The sequence below is a fragment of the Notamacropus eugenii genome, chromosome 4, assembly GCF_028372415.1.
Source record: "Notamacropus eugenii isolate mMacEug1 chromosome 4, mMacEug1.pri_v2, whole genome shotgun sequence".
NCBI lineage: Eukaryota > Metazoa > Chordata > Mammalia > Diprotodontia > Macropodidae > Notamacropus > Notamacropus eugenii.
In genome coordinates this window covers 185,241,642-185,261,296 of record NC_092875.1, presented here as the reverse complement: position 1 = coordinate 185,261,296, position 19,655 = coordinate 185,241,642, and the positions used below count along the sequence as shown (strand labels likewise).

Genomic DNA, 19,655 nt, shown 5'->3' with positions numbered 1-19,655 from the left:
CCATAACTTACCATCTGCACTGGGGGACTAGAATTCATTCCAGAGGTCCTTGGGGAGTGGTTTACCTGGCCAGAACAGGGCTGTGTGATTTTCATTCTGAGAAGAGGAAACAAGAAATGGGAAGTCTCTTTCTGAGCAAAGACTAACACAAAGGCCAGTATCATGAATTAAGTGATCTTTAAATTTAGGATCACAGAATATTAGATCTGCAAGGGAGATCATTGAGGTGACCTCCCTCATTTAATATATTTAGGGAAACTGGGACCCAGTAAAGTGGAAGGCCCTACGTGAAGTTACATGGGTAGTAAATGGCAAAGCTGGATTTGAACAGGTCCTCCCCATCTAATTCCAGTGCTGCTCCCACTACACAGTTGCCTCTATGCCTTCTTATGATACTATAGGAATGTTAATTATTTCAGGCTTACTTGTCACTTGTTAGAGGTTGGTCTGTTTTGGACCAAACCCCTTGGATTAAGGTTGGGACCAGGTCAGTCCAAGGCTATCCCCAGGGAGTATCTGGAATTCCTCTGAGAACCCCTGAGAGATGGGTTAAGTCTGTCCTTCCTAAGGATATGATTCCTGTTTAGTCAGCTGCAAGGTCCGGTTTAATCTGGGAAACTTTAGGGTCACTCTAATGATGACAGCTCCATACTGCCCCTGTCACTCCAGAGACCTCCAGTATAACCCAGGGCTACCTACCCAGTTAATAACTCAATATAGAATATGTAGCTAACACTGAATCAGTCTATAACTGTAAGGGAAAAAAAGATCATTCAACAGGCTACATTTTCTTGTAAAAAGGTAAGAAATTAGAATCCTATCTGATATTAGAAATTCAACCAACCATTCACCCTTGAAAGATAATTTTTAAAAAATAATGTTATTATTTTTTCCAGTTAATGAGTTTATTTTCTCTCTCCAATATTCCCCTACTCCCATTGCATAGTAAAGACGACAAAGAAAGTCCTCATAACACATATACATAGTTAAGCAAAAAAATTTCCACATTGATCATGTCCAGAAATGTAGGTCTCGCTCTTCATTGCAAGACTGTCATCTCTATCAGGAGATGGGGAGCAGCATGTTTCATTTTCAGGCCCCTTGAATTATGGTATGTCACTGCATGGCTCAGAGTTCTCAAGTCTTTCAAATCTGGTTTTCTTTATATTTTTATTATAAATACATATATATTATATATTAACATATATATATAAATATATATATATTTACTATAGCAGCACTCTGTGCCAGTTCATAAAGGTCTTCTTGGTTTCTCCTGAAAACTGCCCATTTCATCATTTCTTATGGAATGATACTATTCCCTCATATTCACATGCCATATTTTAGTCAGCTGCTTCCCAATAGATGAGCAACCCCTTAGTTTCCAGATGTTTTTCTTTTTTGCTACTATGAAAAGAGCTACATAACTATTTTTGTATGTATGATTCCTTTTCCCTTGATCTCTTTGGGGTCATGAAAGATAACTTGTAGCATCATAGCATTGTAAGGTTTTTGAAAAATACTTTTTTCTTCCCCTAAATGTATTGAAGTATAACATTTGTCAATAGATAGAATTCTAGAGTAATCTTTAGGAGAATGAAATCCAAATTTACACTAAATGGGCCTTCTATCTTTCTTTTGGCAATCGTATGAATAATATTAGGGGACATAGGAACATAAAAAAGATTTGTCTATGCTATATCTCAAATCGCTATTTCCCTCAGACTCTTTAAAAAAAGTCACCAAAGAGCCATGCCTATGTTGGACGTTTCTTTATAGGGATGACGTGACGTTATTGCATCTCCTGTCTAAATCTGCACCAAAACCAGTAATGCATAGGGCCTCCAGCCAAATACACCCTTTTCTTGTAGAGTAACTCTAAGCAAGGTGAACTGAGAAGAGACTTTTGGTCTTTTGATAGATAACATGATCTCACTAGCGTGGGTATGCATTCCTTCTCTGATTCAGATAGTAAGCCTTCTAGGCCTTCTCATCCTGGAGGGATGGAGACAATGTGGTGTAAAGGACCTGTAGCCAAAAGACTTGGGTTCAAATTAAAGCTCGGCCCTGGATTGAAATCATAGCAGATCACTTCCCTTTTCTAGGTCTTATTCAATAAAAAATCAAGGGATTGGACAAAGTGACATTTGAGGTCCCTTCCTGCTCTAAATTTATGACTTTTACTAACCTTGCCTTCTGACAAATCTCCTACGGGGACCTTCCCGACACATCATAGGCTTTCCTCTGCTTTCAATGGTAATTTTTGTGTTCTGATGATTTGAGCTGTCTGTCTACTCTCTTTTGTTCTCAATACATGATGAACCACTTTTTTCATGATGATATTATGCATCTTTATATGTTTTATGATACTTCTCCATGTGAAATGTAACTTATCTGATGTAGCTTTTCCTTGGTGATTATAATAAGGACTGAAATACCACTAAAGGCTGACATTTCTTATAAATCTTGCTTTTAAGAGAGAACTCTTTATGTTTATTAAAAAAGAAAAGAAACCCAACACCTCTACTTTCTGTCCCCAGACCAGCTGTGGTACATTCCCGTACATTTTCCATACAATTCCTAAAACATTCACAGAGATACAAGGGGGATGTTTGAGTTCCCTGTGACCTGGCAGAGTTATTGATCTTGAGCTGTTCTCTATCTCATGTAACAAACACCTGCACAGAACATTGTAAACCACAAAACCCTGCATCATCATAAACTGTCATTTTTTTCCTTTCTTTGTAAACCAGAGATAATCATGGTTTCTATCAATTCACAGGCATGCTGTGAATAATGTATTACATAAAGTGTTAGAGCTCTTGATTAAAAATAATGAATAATATTTTACATCTTCCCTTGCATGGACTTTGCATTGTCTGATCAAATGCAAGAAGATACCTTTAAGGTCTGCATATTTTTTCCCTCCCTTAGGAGGCATCTCCTTTCTTGTGCAGGCCCTTACAACCTCTTCTTATCAGTCCTATTGCAATTAACTTGTCTCCTGTCTCAAGTCTCTCCTCATTCCAATGCATCCTCCACTCAGCTGCCAACGAGATTTTTCTAAAGCATTGGCCTGCCCATTCAACCTTCTTGCACCATGAGCTCCATGAGCTCCTTATTACCTCCAGCATCAGAAATAAAGTCCTTTATGTGGCATTTAAGGCTCTTTATAACCTGCCCCCTTCCTACCCTTTCAGTCTCCTTCACTCGACTCGCTTCAATCCAGCTACATTGACCTGCCTCTGATGGCCCTCCCACACCTGGAATGCTTTCCCTCCTCACTCTCTCCCTTCTTCATTTCCCTGTTCTGAGACTCATTTCAAGTCCCCTAAGCTATTCCTATAATTTCTCTGAGATTGTTCTCCATCCACTCTGTGTAATTCTTGTAGTATCTAGTTGTTTGCATCTGGTTTCCCTCATTGGCAGGGACTATAGATTTTTCTACTTGTTTTATCTTTTTATTATTTTTTTAATTATAATTTTAATTTCTGGGCTTAGAACAGTGCCTGGCTCATATTATCTATTTAAGAAGGGCTTGCTGACTGACATCCCCCAAATCCTTCAGCATGTTTGTCCAGTTCAGCCTCCAATTTTTCTTCCTTCCTAGTGCCTCTGTCAGTTCTGTTTCATGTTGGGATGTCTCAATGTGGAGAAAATGACTCGTGTGGTTTTACTGAAATGTGACTGCTCTTGACAATTAGAAGGATGAACTAGATGGCTCTAAGTTCATATTGTACGAGTGGATGAAATTATTCAGGTTCCCCTAAATAACACAATGATGAGGTTCTCTATTTGCTCAATCTATTTACCCTGTTCTTGCCTGAGTGAAAAAGATTCATCTGTATCAGCCTCAGGTTATAGCCCCTCCACTTGGCTAACAGCCATAGCACAGTACCTTCAAGGGGTAGGTAGCCTCACCAGAGGATCTCTAGTCCGTCTAGACTGAGGAGATGAAGTAGACATACTATCTCATAGAGTTCAAGTCAGGTCATGATCAAGTGCCCAGATAGCACTAGATTTTAGCTGAGCCAAAACCTCAAGTTCAAAAATAAAAACCAATTGATGCTAATTGAAACCTCTCAAATACCGAGTACAGATGAGTCAGGCTTTCACTTGAATCTCATTTCTGATTCTTGATCTGTGGAATGAAAGTCAGCCAGATTATGGGATTATTCAGTTCAAATCGGTAAACATTGATTATGTGCCTACTGTATGCAGAACACTATGCTATGTTAAAGAGAGAACGGTCTAGTTTGGCTGGAGCTTAGAACACACAAGGGGAGGGGTATGTGATAAAGTTGGAAAGACAGTGTTTCTAGTTAGTGGATACCCTCACATGCCAGATAGAACAGTCTGAATTTTACCCAGCAGGCAGTAGGAAACCACTAAAGATCTGTACACAGAGGAATTATGTGACCAGATCTGTGCATATAGAAGATGCCTGGCAGTGATGTTAATAAATAGTCACAAATGTTATAATAAATACTTATTTAAAATAATATAAATACCATATATATACAATAAATACATATACAAATAATGGAAATAAAATGCTTTAATATAATAAAATACAAGCACAATAAATATTCATTTATTAAAGGCCTGCCGTGTTCCAGACCCTGTGCTCAGCACTGGAGATACAAAAAGAGGCAAAATACACTCTCTGCCCTCAAGGACTTCACAATTTCTAATGCAGGAGACGACAAGCGAACAAATATATACAAAGCAAACTTTATGTAGGTTAAATAGGAACTAGTGGACAGAGGGAAGGCATTAGAATTAGGAGGGGTTAGAGAAGAGTTCTACTAAAAGATGGTATAGTAGTTGGGACTTAAAGGAAGCCAGAGAGGACAGTAGTCAGAGTAGGAGAAGGTTGTGTTTGTCCGACATTCTTGAAGAGGACCATGACATCAAGATGATGACATGACTTGCAGTTGACTTTGATTTGGGTGAGGGAGGGCTGTGCAGGGTCACCAACCTCACTTTCTCCTCCTGAGCCATCTGGGTCCAGTAGCCTGATATTTATCAGGACGACTAGAGATGGCCCAGGATGCAATCAGAGACCCTGGCTTTTTAGGCTGTGGGCTTACCAAATTCTCACTTTGAGTGAGATACACCCATTCAGTGAATAGGACTCTTTAAGTAGTTACTCAAGGGAGGCCCCTATTAATAAAAGAAAAAAATACCCTAAAAAATCAAACTGGGAGAGGAAGACCCTCTGGGTTCCTGGGTAAAAGAGAAACAGTTACTATTTAGTAATTACATTCACTCTGTGCTAGGTGGGCGGGAACCTGGTGTCCAATTGATGTGCTCCAGGGTAAATTGGTCTTGAGTATTCCAGGTGTGGGGGATGGCCAACAAGAATGGCAGAAGCTGAGACATGGAGAGTCTGGCTCATGGAGCAGCCAGGAGACCAGTGTCACTGGAGGGAAGAGTATGTGGGCCAAGTTATACAACTGTCTGATCACAGTGGCTATGGTTGGAGGAATGTATGACTGTAAGAACTTCAATAGTTTAGGTTAGTCCAGGCTGGATTCCTCTGGAGCATCCATTTCATCAGTACCAATGATTTCAGAAGTCCAGATAACATTCAAGTCAGATTAAATACTTTGGGGAACTTCTTAGGGACTACAGATTGCTCTAGTAGGTATAAGGTTTATAACTAAATTAGGCGGAGATACTGTGCAAGATGAGGAGAAGGGATCTAGAACTCACTTAGTCTCCATAGAACCTTGAGACCAAGACTAAGGGAACCCTCTGATACCTCTATTGCAGAATACAAAGAGAGCATGAGAGAGGAAGCCTCAGATTAGAGTCCCAACTGAAGTCAGGGAAAACATCATGTGTAAAGCAGGCTTGTGCAACATACAGCCCACAGGCCGTTTGTGGCAAACCAAAGGTTTTTGGGAGGCCCCCCAAAATGTAAATTTGCCACTGCATACTCTGTCCTATTTGTCACATGGCCTGCAGCAACCAACCCTTATCAGTCTGCCTCTAATCTAACTTATCTGTGACAGGAAGAAGTTTAGCCTACTTTAATTCTAATGTCAAGTAGTGCAGGTGTGGTATAGAGGAAAGACTATTCTCCTGAGAATCTGGACACCTACCAGCATGAGCAAATTTCTTTTTTATCTCTGAACCTCAGCTTATTTGCCTGTGAAATGAGGGGAAAATGTCTGCATTTCCTGTCACATAAGATTGTTAGAAAAATGATTTAAAAAAACTTAAAATGCTTCAGAAATGTTATTTTAAAAATTATTTCTGCAAATGTTAACATCAGAGTTCAAGTTGTTATATAAATGTTCAGTGGCTGCCTTGTTAGACCATATGGCTTTTTTCTCTTTTAAAGAGTACTTGCTTTGGAAATCTGAGGATTTGGATTTGATTAAATCCCACCTTCATGGCTTACTATTTGTACACCCTCTTGTTTCCTTGTCTGTAAATGAGAAATTAAACTCAGTTATCTCTGTGGTTCTGGAAGAATTTATTGGATTCCTACTATGTAGGTAGGGCTATACTGGGGGTCATAGGAAAAAACAAAATCAACAGATTTCTTATTGAGTCCCCAAGAGTCTGGCACTACTGAAAGTGACCGAACAACAAATGTTTCCTACCTGTGTGACCTTCAGCAAGCCATTTAACCTCTCTGGGCCTCAGTTTCCTCACCTGTAAAGAGATGAGTTTGAATTCAATGACCTCTAAGTTACCTTCCCCCCTAGCTCTATGATTCTGGTTGAAAAGACAACATATTCCTGTGAAACAATGTGAGAACAGCTTTAGTTAATCATCATATTAATCATCATATTGAGTACTCATTATGAGCCTATGGTAAAACACTCCCTCACTTGAATTGGAATGATGTCACTCAGTATAAGTTGGAAATGTTTTTGCTCTTTTTGAAACAGTAATGATAGCATTCTGGACCACCCTTGGTGGCATCAGGAGTAGGTCTGAGTGATGTCATCAAAGAGAACTTAGTGACTTATACCAGGAAGACTTAACCATTTATTGTGACCAGACTAGATTAGTCATCTCTGTTCTGGGAATGTGATAAGAGCTGAAGCTCTTTCCTAGGAGGAAGCAAGTTTAGTATATGGACCAAAAGCAAACATGGATTTTTTTTCTATTAAAATCATATTGATACCCATTTAAAAAATACCAGTCATTCTCCAGTATTATGCAAATCCCATGTAACAAAGAAAAACAATTCAATAAAATCTATCACGAAAACAAATATGCCTGAACATTTCTGCAATATTTTACACCCTTAATTTCTCACATCTCTACCAAGAAGAGGGAAATGTGTTTTATCATGTTTTTAAAGGATCAAGATTTGTGGGGAGTATGACTTTTAAAATAAGAAGAGACAGGACATCTGCTTTTTGTGTTTGAAGTAATATGATGCCAAGCTAAACGACTCCAGGTAAAAATGGAACCACCATCAGGTTGCCAACAGGCTGGTATTTATCACAGTTGCTTCATACCAACATGGAGTTCTATGACTATTTCATTTGTTTTTTATATTGTTGGTCTAGGAACATAATTAGTAGAACAATAAGGTACTAGCTTTCGTGGGGGAAAGTAACCCCTAGCTTAAATTTGCCTGTATTTCTACTTCCCACTAAATGCTGGTTACAGAAAAGACCATCCCAAAAAATGAGGAGCATTTACGCAAACAAATAGCATACAGAAATCAGAGAAGTTATGAGATTAGAATGATACCAGAAAATATGAAGAGGGAATGAGATCTTCTGCTGGGAGCAAGATATAACAGCTCAAACCAAGCGAGAGAGTCTCTGATCTCACCCAAGAGGAAATTCCCTAGTCTCCAAGAAACCACGCTGGAAATCAGAGGTATGTGGAGAAGTCAGCCCTACCTGTCTGTAGTTTCCAGTCTCTCTCCTCACATGTCTGGAACTGGTCCCCAAGAGAGCCTGGCACCATGTCGGTTCTCTTGAAGACTGCATGAAGAATGTCTCTCTTCTCTAAAGACCTCACATTAATTCCTCCTTCTGCGCAATCACACTATGTCATACCAGCATTCTCTCCACCACATAGGAGAGTCTCATGCAAAATGCCCCAGATTTGGCTATAAACCCGGGTTTCATGACATAATTAAAACAATGTTTAAGGAGGACTAGTGTAGCAGTCTTTCTTAATGTGGTTTAAATGAAAATCGGGATTACAAAGTGAAGGATAAGGAAAGGCAATCATCTTCCTCAAGCGACATCAATTATGTTGCTAGAAGAGGAACCCAAGGGGCACATGGTTCAGATAAATCCTCTAGTCACAGTGGGGGAGAAGGGGTAGGCCTTATCATCAAGGCAAAAGGTTCCCAGTTCAGCCCTTATGTTCTTCATTCCCCTAGAAGTGACCTGAGAGGTAGATGTGGCTACTAAGACTTTTAGTTCCAAACCTGGTGAGCTTAGAAGCTGATGCTTCTAAGAAGTTTGCTCATCTGTTAAATGGCGGTAATAGTAATACCTAACACACACAGGGTTACATGAGATAATATGTAAGCATTTTGCCAACCTTAAAATATTATATAAATGATGTATCAGAGAAAGGACTTGAATTTGACTCACTCACTTTTATAATTGGGTTTAATATTTCATTGAAGCAAGTTATTTGCTACAATATTTTTATTAAGTGCTCCAAACCCTCAGTAGTCTACCTGCAGGAGTTTCAGCTCAAGGCTTCCTTTCTCTGATCATATCCTTCTGATTTTTAAAAGTTTTGGTAGTGCCTTTTTTTGTTTCATTTTGTTTTATAGGCTGCATCTCCCTCTCTCACCCTGGGCTAATCATGGGGCAGGTCTGATGCTGATTAATATAGGAAGTTTGACCTGCTTTATTTCTGATCTGGGTTACTTCACCTCCTCCTTAGGCAGCCTGGTAGCCACCCATTCCTGGGAGCTTACCATATTGGTGTCAGACTTAGTGTGGACACCCAGTGAGCTTAGTCCTGCTGCAGCTCAGAACTCCTGAGCTCAAGCATTCCACCAGCCTCAGCATCCTTGGTAGTTGAGTTTGGATGTGTTCCACCTTGCCCAACAGTATCCTTATTAGTATTTTTTAAACATTACAACCATTTCCTGATACATCTTCTACCCTACTCTCCATCAGGGAGTCTACTATGTAATAAGGAAAAACAGTTAAACCAAACCACCCACACAGTGATCACTACCACATGTGACTACATATGCAGTATTTTGGACTCTTGGTTCCCAACATTTCCAAATGAAGAAGGATTGACCACAGTCTTCTTATTTTACTGTCAATCTCTCACCTTTATCCACCCCATAAACCTACCTAATGGGGCCATCTCAGAAGAGACCCCCTGCTACTCTACCCTGATCATCAACCTCACTCTGTTCAAGTCAATCTAATTCAACAAACTTAAGAAGTTTCTATGTGTAAAGTACTGAACTAAGCCCTGGGGACACAAAAATAGATCCAACACATACCTTCTCAAGGAGTTCAAAGTTTAATAGAGAGGAAAAGACATGTATACAAACAATTGTGAAAAAAGAAGTAAAGTGGTATGGGGTGAAGGAAAAGTGGTCACCAAGTGCTCTGCTCTGCTGGTCTCAGCTGGGTTCACTGGATGCTGAGCTCAGCAACTTCACTGTAGGCTTTCCCCACAGCCTGGATTCCCTTAGCTACACCACCACCAACCTTACAATGAATCAGATGTCTCCCTATCCTCCCACATCCAATCCTGGTTCATTCCTATCCTCTCTTTTCTTCTCTCCTACATCTATGTAGCAGAGCATAGCTAGAGAAAAATCCCATAATAATTGATTATGGTCTAAATGTTCACCAAAAGAGAGAGAAGCAGTTCAACTCTCCCTCATCTACAAGGTAAAAAACCTAAAAAATGTGTCCAATAAAATAATGTTCAGTAAATCTAGCAGAAACTGTACCATATGATTTTATGAACTTCATAACTGCCCTGCCCTCAAATCATCTAGAAGCCCATAGACAATAAGAGAGGGAGCCATTAGAGAAATCAGTAACTAAGCTATGACAAACAAGCAGGAGGACTCCCGGAACAACCAAAGACACTCATAAGCTTCCAATGTTTAGCCCAGTGCCTGGCACATAGTAGGTGCTTAATAAATGTTTATTAACTGATAATCTGCAAAGTTCCATATCCCAAAGCAGTAATAAATGACAGCTTCCCAAAGCAAGTCCCACGTTGTTGGAAACTCACAGTGAGGACCTTGGAAGGGGGTTGGAAAGACAGGAACTGGGAGAGACCAGTCATGGCAAAGTCATTCACTGCATCCCAGACCATTGCCAGATGTCCTGACTTTTGTCCTGCCACTGGACTTGTATGATTCTGGAAGAGAGAGCGAGGCTGATGACTTTGTGCAGCTCTGCCTCACTTAAATACTGTTCACCCACAAGTCACTTACGATGCCTTTCATCCTCTTAAAAAATGGACAGTGAGCAACAACTTCAGTGTATACATTGAAAAACATTCTTTTGAAAAGGCATCCATAGGTTTAACAAGATGTCCAAGGAATCCACGACACACACAAAGGTTAAGAATTCATTGTTGTTGTCCTTTGTTTCCAAGAGAACCAAAATGATATCACTGTGCTAGAGTCAAGTTTCCATGTGTCCGACTGTGGTTGATCAGACCAAACCAAGCTCGGAATGCTCTACAACAGGTCAGGCACAAATAGTCTGTGTCAACATTTGGGGCTGGATACTCTAAACTTGCATGTCCTGCATTCTCTTTGAGCTGTTTCAACTCTGCTTTGTTCATAGAGCATAACACCTTCCCTGATGAGGGCGCCTGCAGGTCATCACAAGCAATATTTCAGTTGACCAATTAAGGGGAAGTGTCTCTTAAATGTTGGAAAGGAAATTTTCCTCAAAAGTCTCCCAGAATCACAGAGAGGGCCTGAAGCAGTCCAGCTCAATCCAGAATTCAAGTCCTGCCTCAGAACCTTATTTATTGTGTGACCTTGGCCAAGTCACTTAACCTCTCAATGCCCTGGTTTCCTTATCTGTAAAATGGAGATAATATTAACTTTTATCTCATAGGTTTGTAGTATATACATATAGTTTGGTGTGTGTGTGTGTGTGTGTGTGTGTGTGTGTGTGTGTGTGTGTGTGTGTGTGTATAAAGAGAGAGAGAGAGAGAGAGAGAGAGAGAGAGAGAGAGAGAGAGAGAGAGTGATTCCCAAACCTTAAAGACCTATATAAATGCTGGATTTTTATCATTTTAGAGGTAGCCAGATATCACAATGGAGGATACTGAACCTGAAATGAAGAAGATCTGAGTTAAAATTCAGGCTCAGTGGTTGTCTGATCCTGAGCAAAACATTTAATCTCTGTGTGCGTCAGTTTCCTCATGTGTAAAATGGGATGATAATAATGCTATCTACCTCCTAGGGTTGTTGTGAGAATAAAATAATATTGGTAAAGCACTTTGTAACTTTAATGCCATGTAAATGCTATTATTATTCTTTACTTCATGTTTACTACTACACTCATTTTTACTACTACATTCATTTTTACTTCAATTACTTCCTTACGTCTTTTCCTTCATATGTTCCTTTTTTTCTTGGAGGTCTTGGGCTAGTTGTTTCACTTCTCTGGGCCTCAGTTTCCTCACCTGTAAAATAGATGGTCACTAAAGTGATCCAGCTCTGAATCCTATCCCCTTACACTCCTTCATCTGTCACTTTTTTTGCCCTCTTCTCCTTCCACAACATCTCCAAGGAAAAGTTGTTCTTCCTCTTTCCTAAAAGAAAACTCCTTTTTCTTGTGTGCTGAATTTCCATTGCTTTCTAGTTTTCAAGGGGCCTTGGTCCAGTTTACACCATTTATACCTTCTTTAGTATCTTCAGTCATTTGCTGTCTCCTGGCTGTTTCCATTCAGCCTTCAGATGTGCACCCATAAACCTTTCCCTTGACATTACCACCCATTCAGTTTTCATTTAATACAAAACAAAAATAGTGTATTAGACAGATGGTTTATGAGAAAAGAAAATGGCACCAGCATGAGCCAGTTTAGGATTCCTCAAAGACAACTCACCTCAGACTAACCTCATTTTCTTCTGTGAAAGGTCATTAGACTGGTTAATCAGGGAAAGGCCACAGATTTGTACTTGAGGAAGGAATTGAACTGTGTTTCACAATGGCCTAGAAGAGAAGATGGTGAAATATGGGTCATCTGGTTGGTTTTGGGACTGGTTAAACAACTGGAATCAGCATGTTGTGAAATGGATCAATGTCAGCTAGCCAATGTGTTGTAACTGATAGGAGTGCTTGAGGTCAGGAGACTTGGGTTCTGATGTCACCCGAAATACTGGCTATGCGGTCATGGCCAAGTGATCTCACCTCTCATCAGATTCCTCATCTTCAAGCAGGGATTCTTTACCTTTTTGTGTGTCCTGGACCCCTTGGGCAGTGTGATAAAGCCTTTGTACTTCTCAAAATAGTGTTCTTAAATACATAAGATTATGAAGGAAAACAATTATATTAAAATAAAGTTTTCAAGTTAAAAAAATAATCACAGACTCCAGGTTAAGGTGTTCTGTATTAAAAGCAGCCTGACTCACAGATAGAGTATTATATTTAGAATCAGAAATATCTGTGTTTAAACACTGCCTCATCTACCTAGTACCTGTATGACCCTAAAATTCTAATATGCCTTATATACTTAGTAGCTGTATGACCCTGGGCAAGTCATTTGATTTCTTAATTTCTCCATCTGTAAAATAGGGATAATAATAGCATGTACTTCACTTGCTTGTCAGGATCAAATGAGATAACGTAAATTGAGAGCCTTGCAAATATCAGCTATTATCAGTCAAATGGGGATAACGATACTTTTATTACTTTTCTCACAGCTGTATTCCAAAAGTACTTCACGAGCCTTAAACCACTCTACAAATAATAATAAATAATAATATCGATGGTTATTATCATTACAGCTAGTATTTATATATCACTTTAAAGTTCACAAATCACTTTATAAATATTATCTCTTTTGATCCTTCCAGAAACCCTTAACGATATGTGCTATTATTATCCTCATTTTACAGATAAAGAAACAAACAGAAGTACAAATTAGGGAAGATCTGGCATTGCAGTTCATGTGAAAAAGACTGGATTTTTATTTTTATTTTTTTAGCATATCGTAAGATCAATATGAGTCAACAGCTTAGAGTGGCAGGCCAAAAGACCCACAAAAACAAGGAAAAACCAAACTTCTCTGGGGTAAGGGAAGCAATGAATCCAATTTATTAGGGTCAAACCACAATCAGAATGTTTTGGATAGTTCTGATGGTTTGTAGATAGTTACCACATATGTCAGAGACAAGACTTGAACACAGATCTTCCTGATGTCTATTCTTACACTCTTTCTAGTATTCCAGTCCACATTTCCATTGGTAGATAATGACATAATTTATGTGGATTAACGTTTTCTACCTGCTCATAAACATAACGTATTTAAGGATATTTAAGGATGTTGCCAAGTTGGAATATATCTAGAGGAGAGTAAAGAGAATAGTGAAAGAACTCAAAACCATGTTATATGACTGACTGAAGGAACCTAGGGATATGCAAACTCAGGAAAAGACTGAAAACAGAGATATGATGTTTGCCAGATCTAATAGCCCTTTGGCTACTAACTATGTTACAGGCTTTGTACAATATCTGAGTCTCAGTCTCCTCGTCATTAAATTAGGAAACTGAAGTAGATATTCATTAAAGCCTTTCTAGCTCCAAGAACCTAAGTTTCTAGCTAGTGGGAATCTAATTTAAAAAATGGATAGACAGTTCTCATTCTAAAATTACATTCTTATTAAGCTTTAATCACTTTATGGGCATTGCCTCAGTGAAAGACCTCAGTTTGAAAAGACCATTGCATCCTGGACTATCTCCAGTCATTCTAACTTACATCTGGCCACTGGGCCCAGATGACTCTGGAGGAGAAAGTGAGGCTGGTGACTTTGCACAGCTCTGCCTCACTTAAATACAATTCACTTTCAAAACATGGCATCACCTTCCTGATGTCATGGTCCTTTTCTAGAATGAAGGACAAACAACATTTTTCAGCATTAATTCAGTTTGGGGTGCAGGAAAGGGAATACACACACACACACACACACACACACACACACACACACACACACAACACCTACTATGTGTTAAACAGCTCAATGAACTGGAGAAGAAAATGGCCAAGAGTTCCAGTGTCTGCCAAAAAAACTCCCAATATGGTCATGAAGTCAGACAGTGACAGAAAGGACTGAACGACAACATGTGCCATGCACATTACAGTTTGTGTTTTTGTTTCAGTTTCCTTATCTGTAAAATGGGGATAATAATAGCACATATCTCTAAGGGTTGTTGTGAGGACTATGTGAGATAATATTTAGAAAGTGGTTTGTAAACTTTAAAGTTCTATGTTAATGCTAGCTGTCATGATAACTATTGCTTGATTATTATTTATTATTATCATTTTCATAGTGGTTTAAGACTTAACAAAATGCCTTTGGAACAAACCTATGGAGAAAGCAGTACAACCATTATTATCCCCCAAACCCACACTGTTGAGGTAGGTAGTATTATCATGCCCATTTCATGGTTGGGGAAGCTGAGGTAAACCGAGATTAAGTGATTTGTACAGAGTCACACAGCTAGTAAACATCCAAGACTGCAACTGAGCTCAGGTCTTCCCGACACTAAGCCCAGTTCTCTATCCACTGAGCAACCTAGCCGTCTGTGCCCAGCTAATTTGTTCTTAATTCAGGCTGTCTCAAAGGCTGTGGTAAGGATGAGATGTTTGCTTATCCAATTACTAGGGAAATGATGGATGAAGGAGATTTCAGAGCCTGTGGTTCTTGCAGAACCAAAACCTAGATTTAAAAAAAAGAAAAAGAAAATACCAGTCAATTAGCAAGCCTTTATGAAGCACCTGTTGCATTTCAAGAAATGTTCTACATGCTGGGGATTCAAATCCAAGAATCAAAGAGTCTCAGCCTTAAAGGACCTTACATTCTATAGGGGAGAAAGGAAATGGTGGGGGGTGGGGGGACAGAATGTAATAAAGAAACCCTTATTCTTTTGATTATGAGCATATAAAGAATATTAATCCACACAAGCTGTGCCATTACCTAACAGTGAGAACATAGATGAGACTATTGCATAGAAGAGAAGTTTAGATTCTGACATTCTATAAGTATATGATAACCATGAGTAAAACCATGGGCATTTGCCCTGTCAGTGCTCTAGGCAACTTTCTAATACTATCAGTTGCAAATGAGTTGCCTATTTATATTTGTGGAGAGCGTGTTCACAGCAGGAATATCCCATACTGATAAATCACTGGTCTGGACAAAAGGTCACCCACTTGAATGTTGTGTCCAGGGATTCTTAGAAGGGATATTGGAGCCAGCTCAGACAAGTGAGGGAGAGCCAATTGTATGGTTTTCAAAGTGAGCATTTACACCTTGGAAATCAGCAAATGCTACAAGAGCTTGATTTTTCATGTTGCAGATTTCTAGACTGAAGAAAGTAGTATAGAAAATGTTCATGCAAATTAAACAGTGTGTTATGCATACCTTTTTTTTCAGAGAGCTGTTCATTAAACATTTACCAATACACTTCTCCTTACTGGTTTTCAAAAGCACAGAAATGATTTTTTTCTTTTAAATAGTATTTTGTGTTTTCTAATTACAAATAAAGACAATTAATATTCGTTTTTAAAGTAAAATTTTGAGTTCCAATTTTATTCCCTCTCACCCATCCTTCCTTACTTACTAAGATGGTAAACATTTTTGATATAGATTATAGATGAAGCACAGAAACGATTGTTTGCAACCAGTAGAAGTGGAAAAAACCTATTCACTTTGAAGAAAATTAACCTTAGATGAGTAAACAAACCCTTTCTGAAACACAAAGAGAGAAAATTGGCAATTCCTTTAGTTTGTAAAAGAATCAGGGTATGTAAACCATTCAGTATTAACACCAAACAAACAATGACATCCTGTTTTCACTTTCTCTCCTTCTTGCCCAGTTTAAAGGTTGTATGGACACTTCAATTCTGCTATTGCAAAAAAAAGTAGTTGCGTGGCTAGGCTGCTGCTGACTCCCCTGGACGCTGCTCCAATCAGAGGGACTTCCTCCTAATCCCCATCACAATGGTATTAAGATGTGAGAGGCTTATATAACAATTTTGACTATAACAGTAGTATATATTTAACATGAAGCAAATATTCTGAAATCTTAATTGACCTCCTCAGTATTCCCTACTCATTATTAGGTATCTTGGTTCTTTTTCAATCTAGTGCCTTCCCCTTACCTTCTGCTCTCTAACTTGGAGACAAAATGACACAGATGGGAAGATTGCTGGCTCTAAACTAGCGGTCTTTAACCTTGTGTGTGTCTCAGATTAATTTGTTTTCTATGTTCATAGTTGAAAAAAATGTTAAATATAAGTTAGAGAGAATAAAAACATTTCTTTTTTTTCTCAACCAAGTTCATGGACCTCTGAAATCTTTCCACAGAATCCTTGGAGATCTGTGGACCCCAGGTTAAAAAAACAACAACCCTGTTTTAGAGCCAGAGTTCAAATCCTGCCTCTAACATTTACTATCTGTATGATCAACATTGGGTAAGTTCCACAATCTACCCTGGGGCTCAGTTTCTTGATCTGTAAAATGATGATTATGGTGAAAAAGAACTAGAAAGTTGAGAGGATGTCCATCAATTGGGGAATGGCTGAATAAGCTGTGTTATATGACTGTGATGGAATACTACTGTGCTATTAGAAATGATGAGTAGGTTGGTTTTAGGAAAACATGAAATAATACAGAGGGAAAATAAAAGGACCAAGAGATTGTGGTATACAGGTAACAACAATATTATTTGAAGAGTAACTTGAATAACTAAGCTGTTTTGAGGAATATGATCGTTCAATCAACTATAAAGGACTTGGGAAGAAAAATGCTACTCACCTCTGGAGAAAGAGTTGACATATAAAGGTATGTATTGTATGGTTCTATATATACATAGACATAAATAAATAAAATTAAATGGTGTTGGAGTATGGTTCCATGTATACATAGACATATAAATAAATTAAATAAAACAATGGTGTTAGACTAGAGGACCTCTGAGGTTTCTTTCTGCGCTGACTCTGTGACCTATGTTAATGCCCATTTAGTTTGTGAGCATCAGATATGCACCTCTGTTCTAGTCTGTGAGATGCATCAGCCTTGCTCATGTTCTTTTTCTTTGTTGTTGTACTGTTTTGATGCATTGCTGAATCACATGGGAACGTGTGTGTGTGTGTGTGTGTGTGTGTGTGTGTGTGTGTGTGTGTGTGTGTAGCCCACAAGCTCCTGGCTGCTTCCCTTAGAAAAGCAGTGACCAGCAATACAAAGAAAGCATGGGTGGGAGGGTATAAAAGAACTTCAGAACTTGACTGCATCCAAAGCTCGTCACTGCTTTCCCAACCTTACCAGGACATTTGCTCCCACATTCTCACATAGACAAGATGGTGAATAAACACACCAAACCAGCAAGCTTGACATGTATATACCAGTGCCGACTGCAACACAGACCTTGTGGAAACACCCTCTCCTCTCTAGTCTTAGTGCAGGTGGAACTGCTGGAGTATGAGGTCCTTGATATATTTTTCTACCTCCATACTCTTTACCCTGTATGCCCTTGACCAAGTTGCTTCGTTTTCCTAGGTATCAGGTTCCTCATCTGTAAAATGGAGAGGCTGAGCTAGATGATCCACAGTGACCCACTCATCTCTAGCACTCTCAGATTCTAGGCTGCTAAAATTTTCTTTTGCCTCATCTTGATGGCCTATGGACCCCAGGTTCAGGGTATACCGTAGTTCAAGTAGCTTTTGAAAATTGAGTGGGTCTGATTCCCATCTGCCATCTTGGAGAGGTTATAGAAAAAAAGACAAATTAGTATTTCTTTATGAAAACAAGTTGCATTTTTGTTGTCTCAGAAGCTATTAAAAGAACTCTAGTGACTAGAAAGGATTTGTCTTTTCCTCTGACCACATTGGATGTGAGTAAGTAGATCGATGGCATTGCCACAGACAACATGGTCATGATAATGAATCCTTTTCAATTCTGGAATGTTCTCAATAATAAATAATGTCAGACATCTGTAGAGGGATTAAAGGTTAACAGAACAGTTTACATATATTACTTCACATGGGTCCAACAGGTACCATTCCTATTTTGCAGATGATGAAACAATTTCAGAGGGGCATACTAGCCAATTCACCCTGCTTCCCTGATCGATTTCCCACCTTCTGAACAGGTAGAAGCCCCCACTTCTCTGGGTTATATCTCTGGGGTTACTCATTGTTTTTTCTTCTGGCTTATTGGCTGCTGCCTTTTCATGAATTATACACTTATGCTTCTGTCTCCCATTCCCTCCTCTTGCCCTGGATTTCAGGTTTTTTATCCACTCACAAACTGTTTCCTTTATTACAAAAGCCTACTTTTTTTTTATCCAACTGGTTTGTCCATGGATGTCTCTGCTTTGGGTCATCTTTTAGAAATAGAGTCAAAAGTTAACTATGGATGAGGGCTAACAGGTTTGCCCTCATGGCTGTCTTCTGCCAAAAGTTATATCATCACCTTGTGCATGGGTCATCAGAGTATTTTTCATTTTGCCAATTAAATAAAACTATCTTTCCAAATGTCATTTCATGAATAAAGTTCTGGCAACTTCTTAATGTGGTAATGAGTGTGAGATAAATGATACTAAAGGGTAGAGGTTGATGTAGTCCCTGGTAAACTTGTTCATCATAGTATGGTGGACAAATTCTGGAGTTCAAGAACGTGGGTTCAGATTCTACTTCCGATGCTTATTACCTTAGAGACCTCGAACAAGTCACAACTTTCCTGAACCTCAGTTTCCTCATCTATAAATTGAGGGGGCTGGATTAGATGGCCCCTGAAGTCTCTTTCAGCACTAGCTGAAACATTTGAATTTCATGATTTTCTCTTGTATGATACCCACAAGAAATTATTAGAAACACCTTAGAGACTCATTCCAAGACTAAGGTGTTTATTTAAATATTCAAGCAGACCTGTGACCGAATCTCCTCCTTTAGTTTTATTTCTGTTTTTCTTTGGGATTCCTTATTGGTTATATCTTCTAATTTGCTCATACCTGATTGCACATCCATTTGCTCTAACTGCAGGCTGCTGCAACGGAATAAGCCCTGGTTTTATAATCAAATGTCCCAGATTGGATCTAATCGGTGGGAGTTTCACAAATAGCAAGACTCTTAGAGTGAAAGTGACCTGAGGGAATCCAATCCAACTCCTACCTGACCAAGAGTTTCCTCCATGATAGTCCCTATGAACAGGTGGTCCAGCTGCTCTCTGGAAACCCCAGTGCAAGAGAATATGAGGCAGCCCATTCCACATTGTGTGGCTCTAAGAATTTTTTCCCCCTACCCAGATTTGAAATTAGCCTCTCTGAAATTTCCACCCATTGTTCCTAGTTCTATCCTCTGGAGCCAAGCATAACAAGTTTAATTAATCTTCCATGTGATAGCCCTTCAAATACTTGGAGAGAGCACTCCTATTTCCTTTTCCTCTAAGTCCCCTCTTCTCTAGTGTAAACATCCCCAGTTCC

The 19,655-nt window shown here is 39.1% G+C and overlaps 1 long non-coding RNA gene across 1 annotated transcript in view; it reads right to left on the bottom strand.

Annotated features, from left to right (window-relative positions):
* LOC140500850 (uncharacterized) overlaps positions 1–19,655 on the bottom strand; it is a 27,946-nt gene extending 8,291 nt beyond the window's left edge. The window contains exons 1-3 of the long non-coding RNA XR_011965912.1: positions 12,058–19,655; positions 6,618–6,669; positions 12–96 (exon numbers count right to left, since the gene is read on the bottom strand). This is a non-coding gene — a long non-coding RNA (uncharacterized lncRNA). The remainder of the gene's footprint in view (positions 1–11; positions 97–6,617; positions 6,670–12,057) is intronic.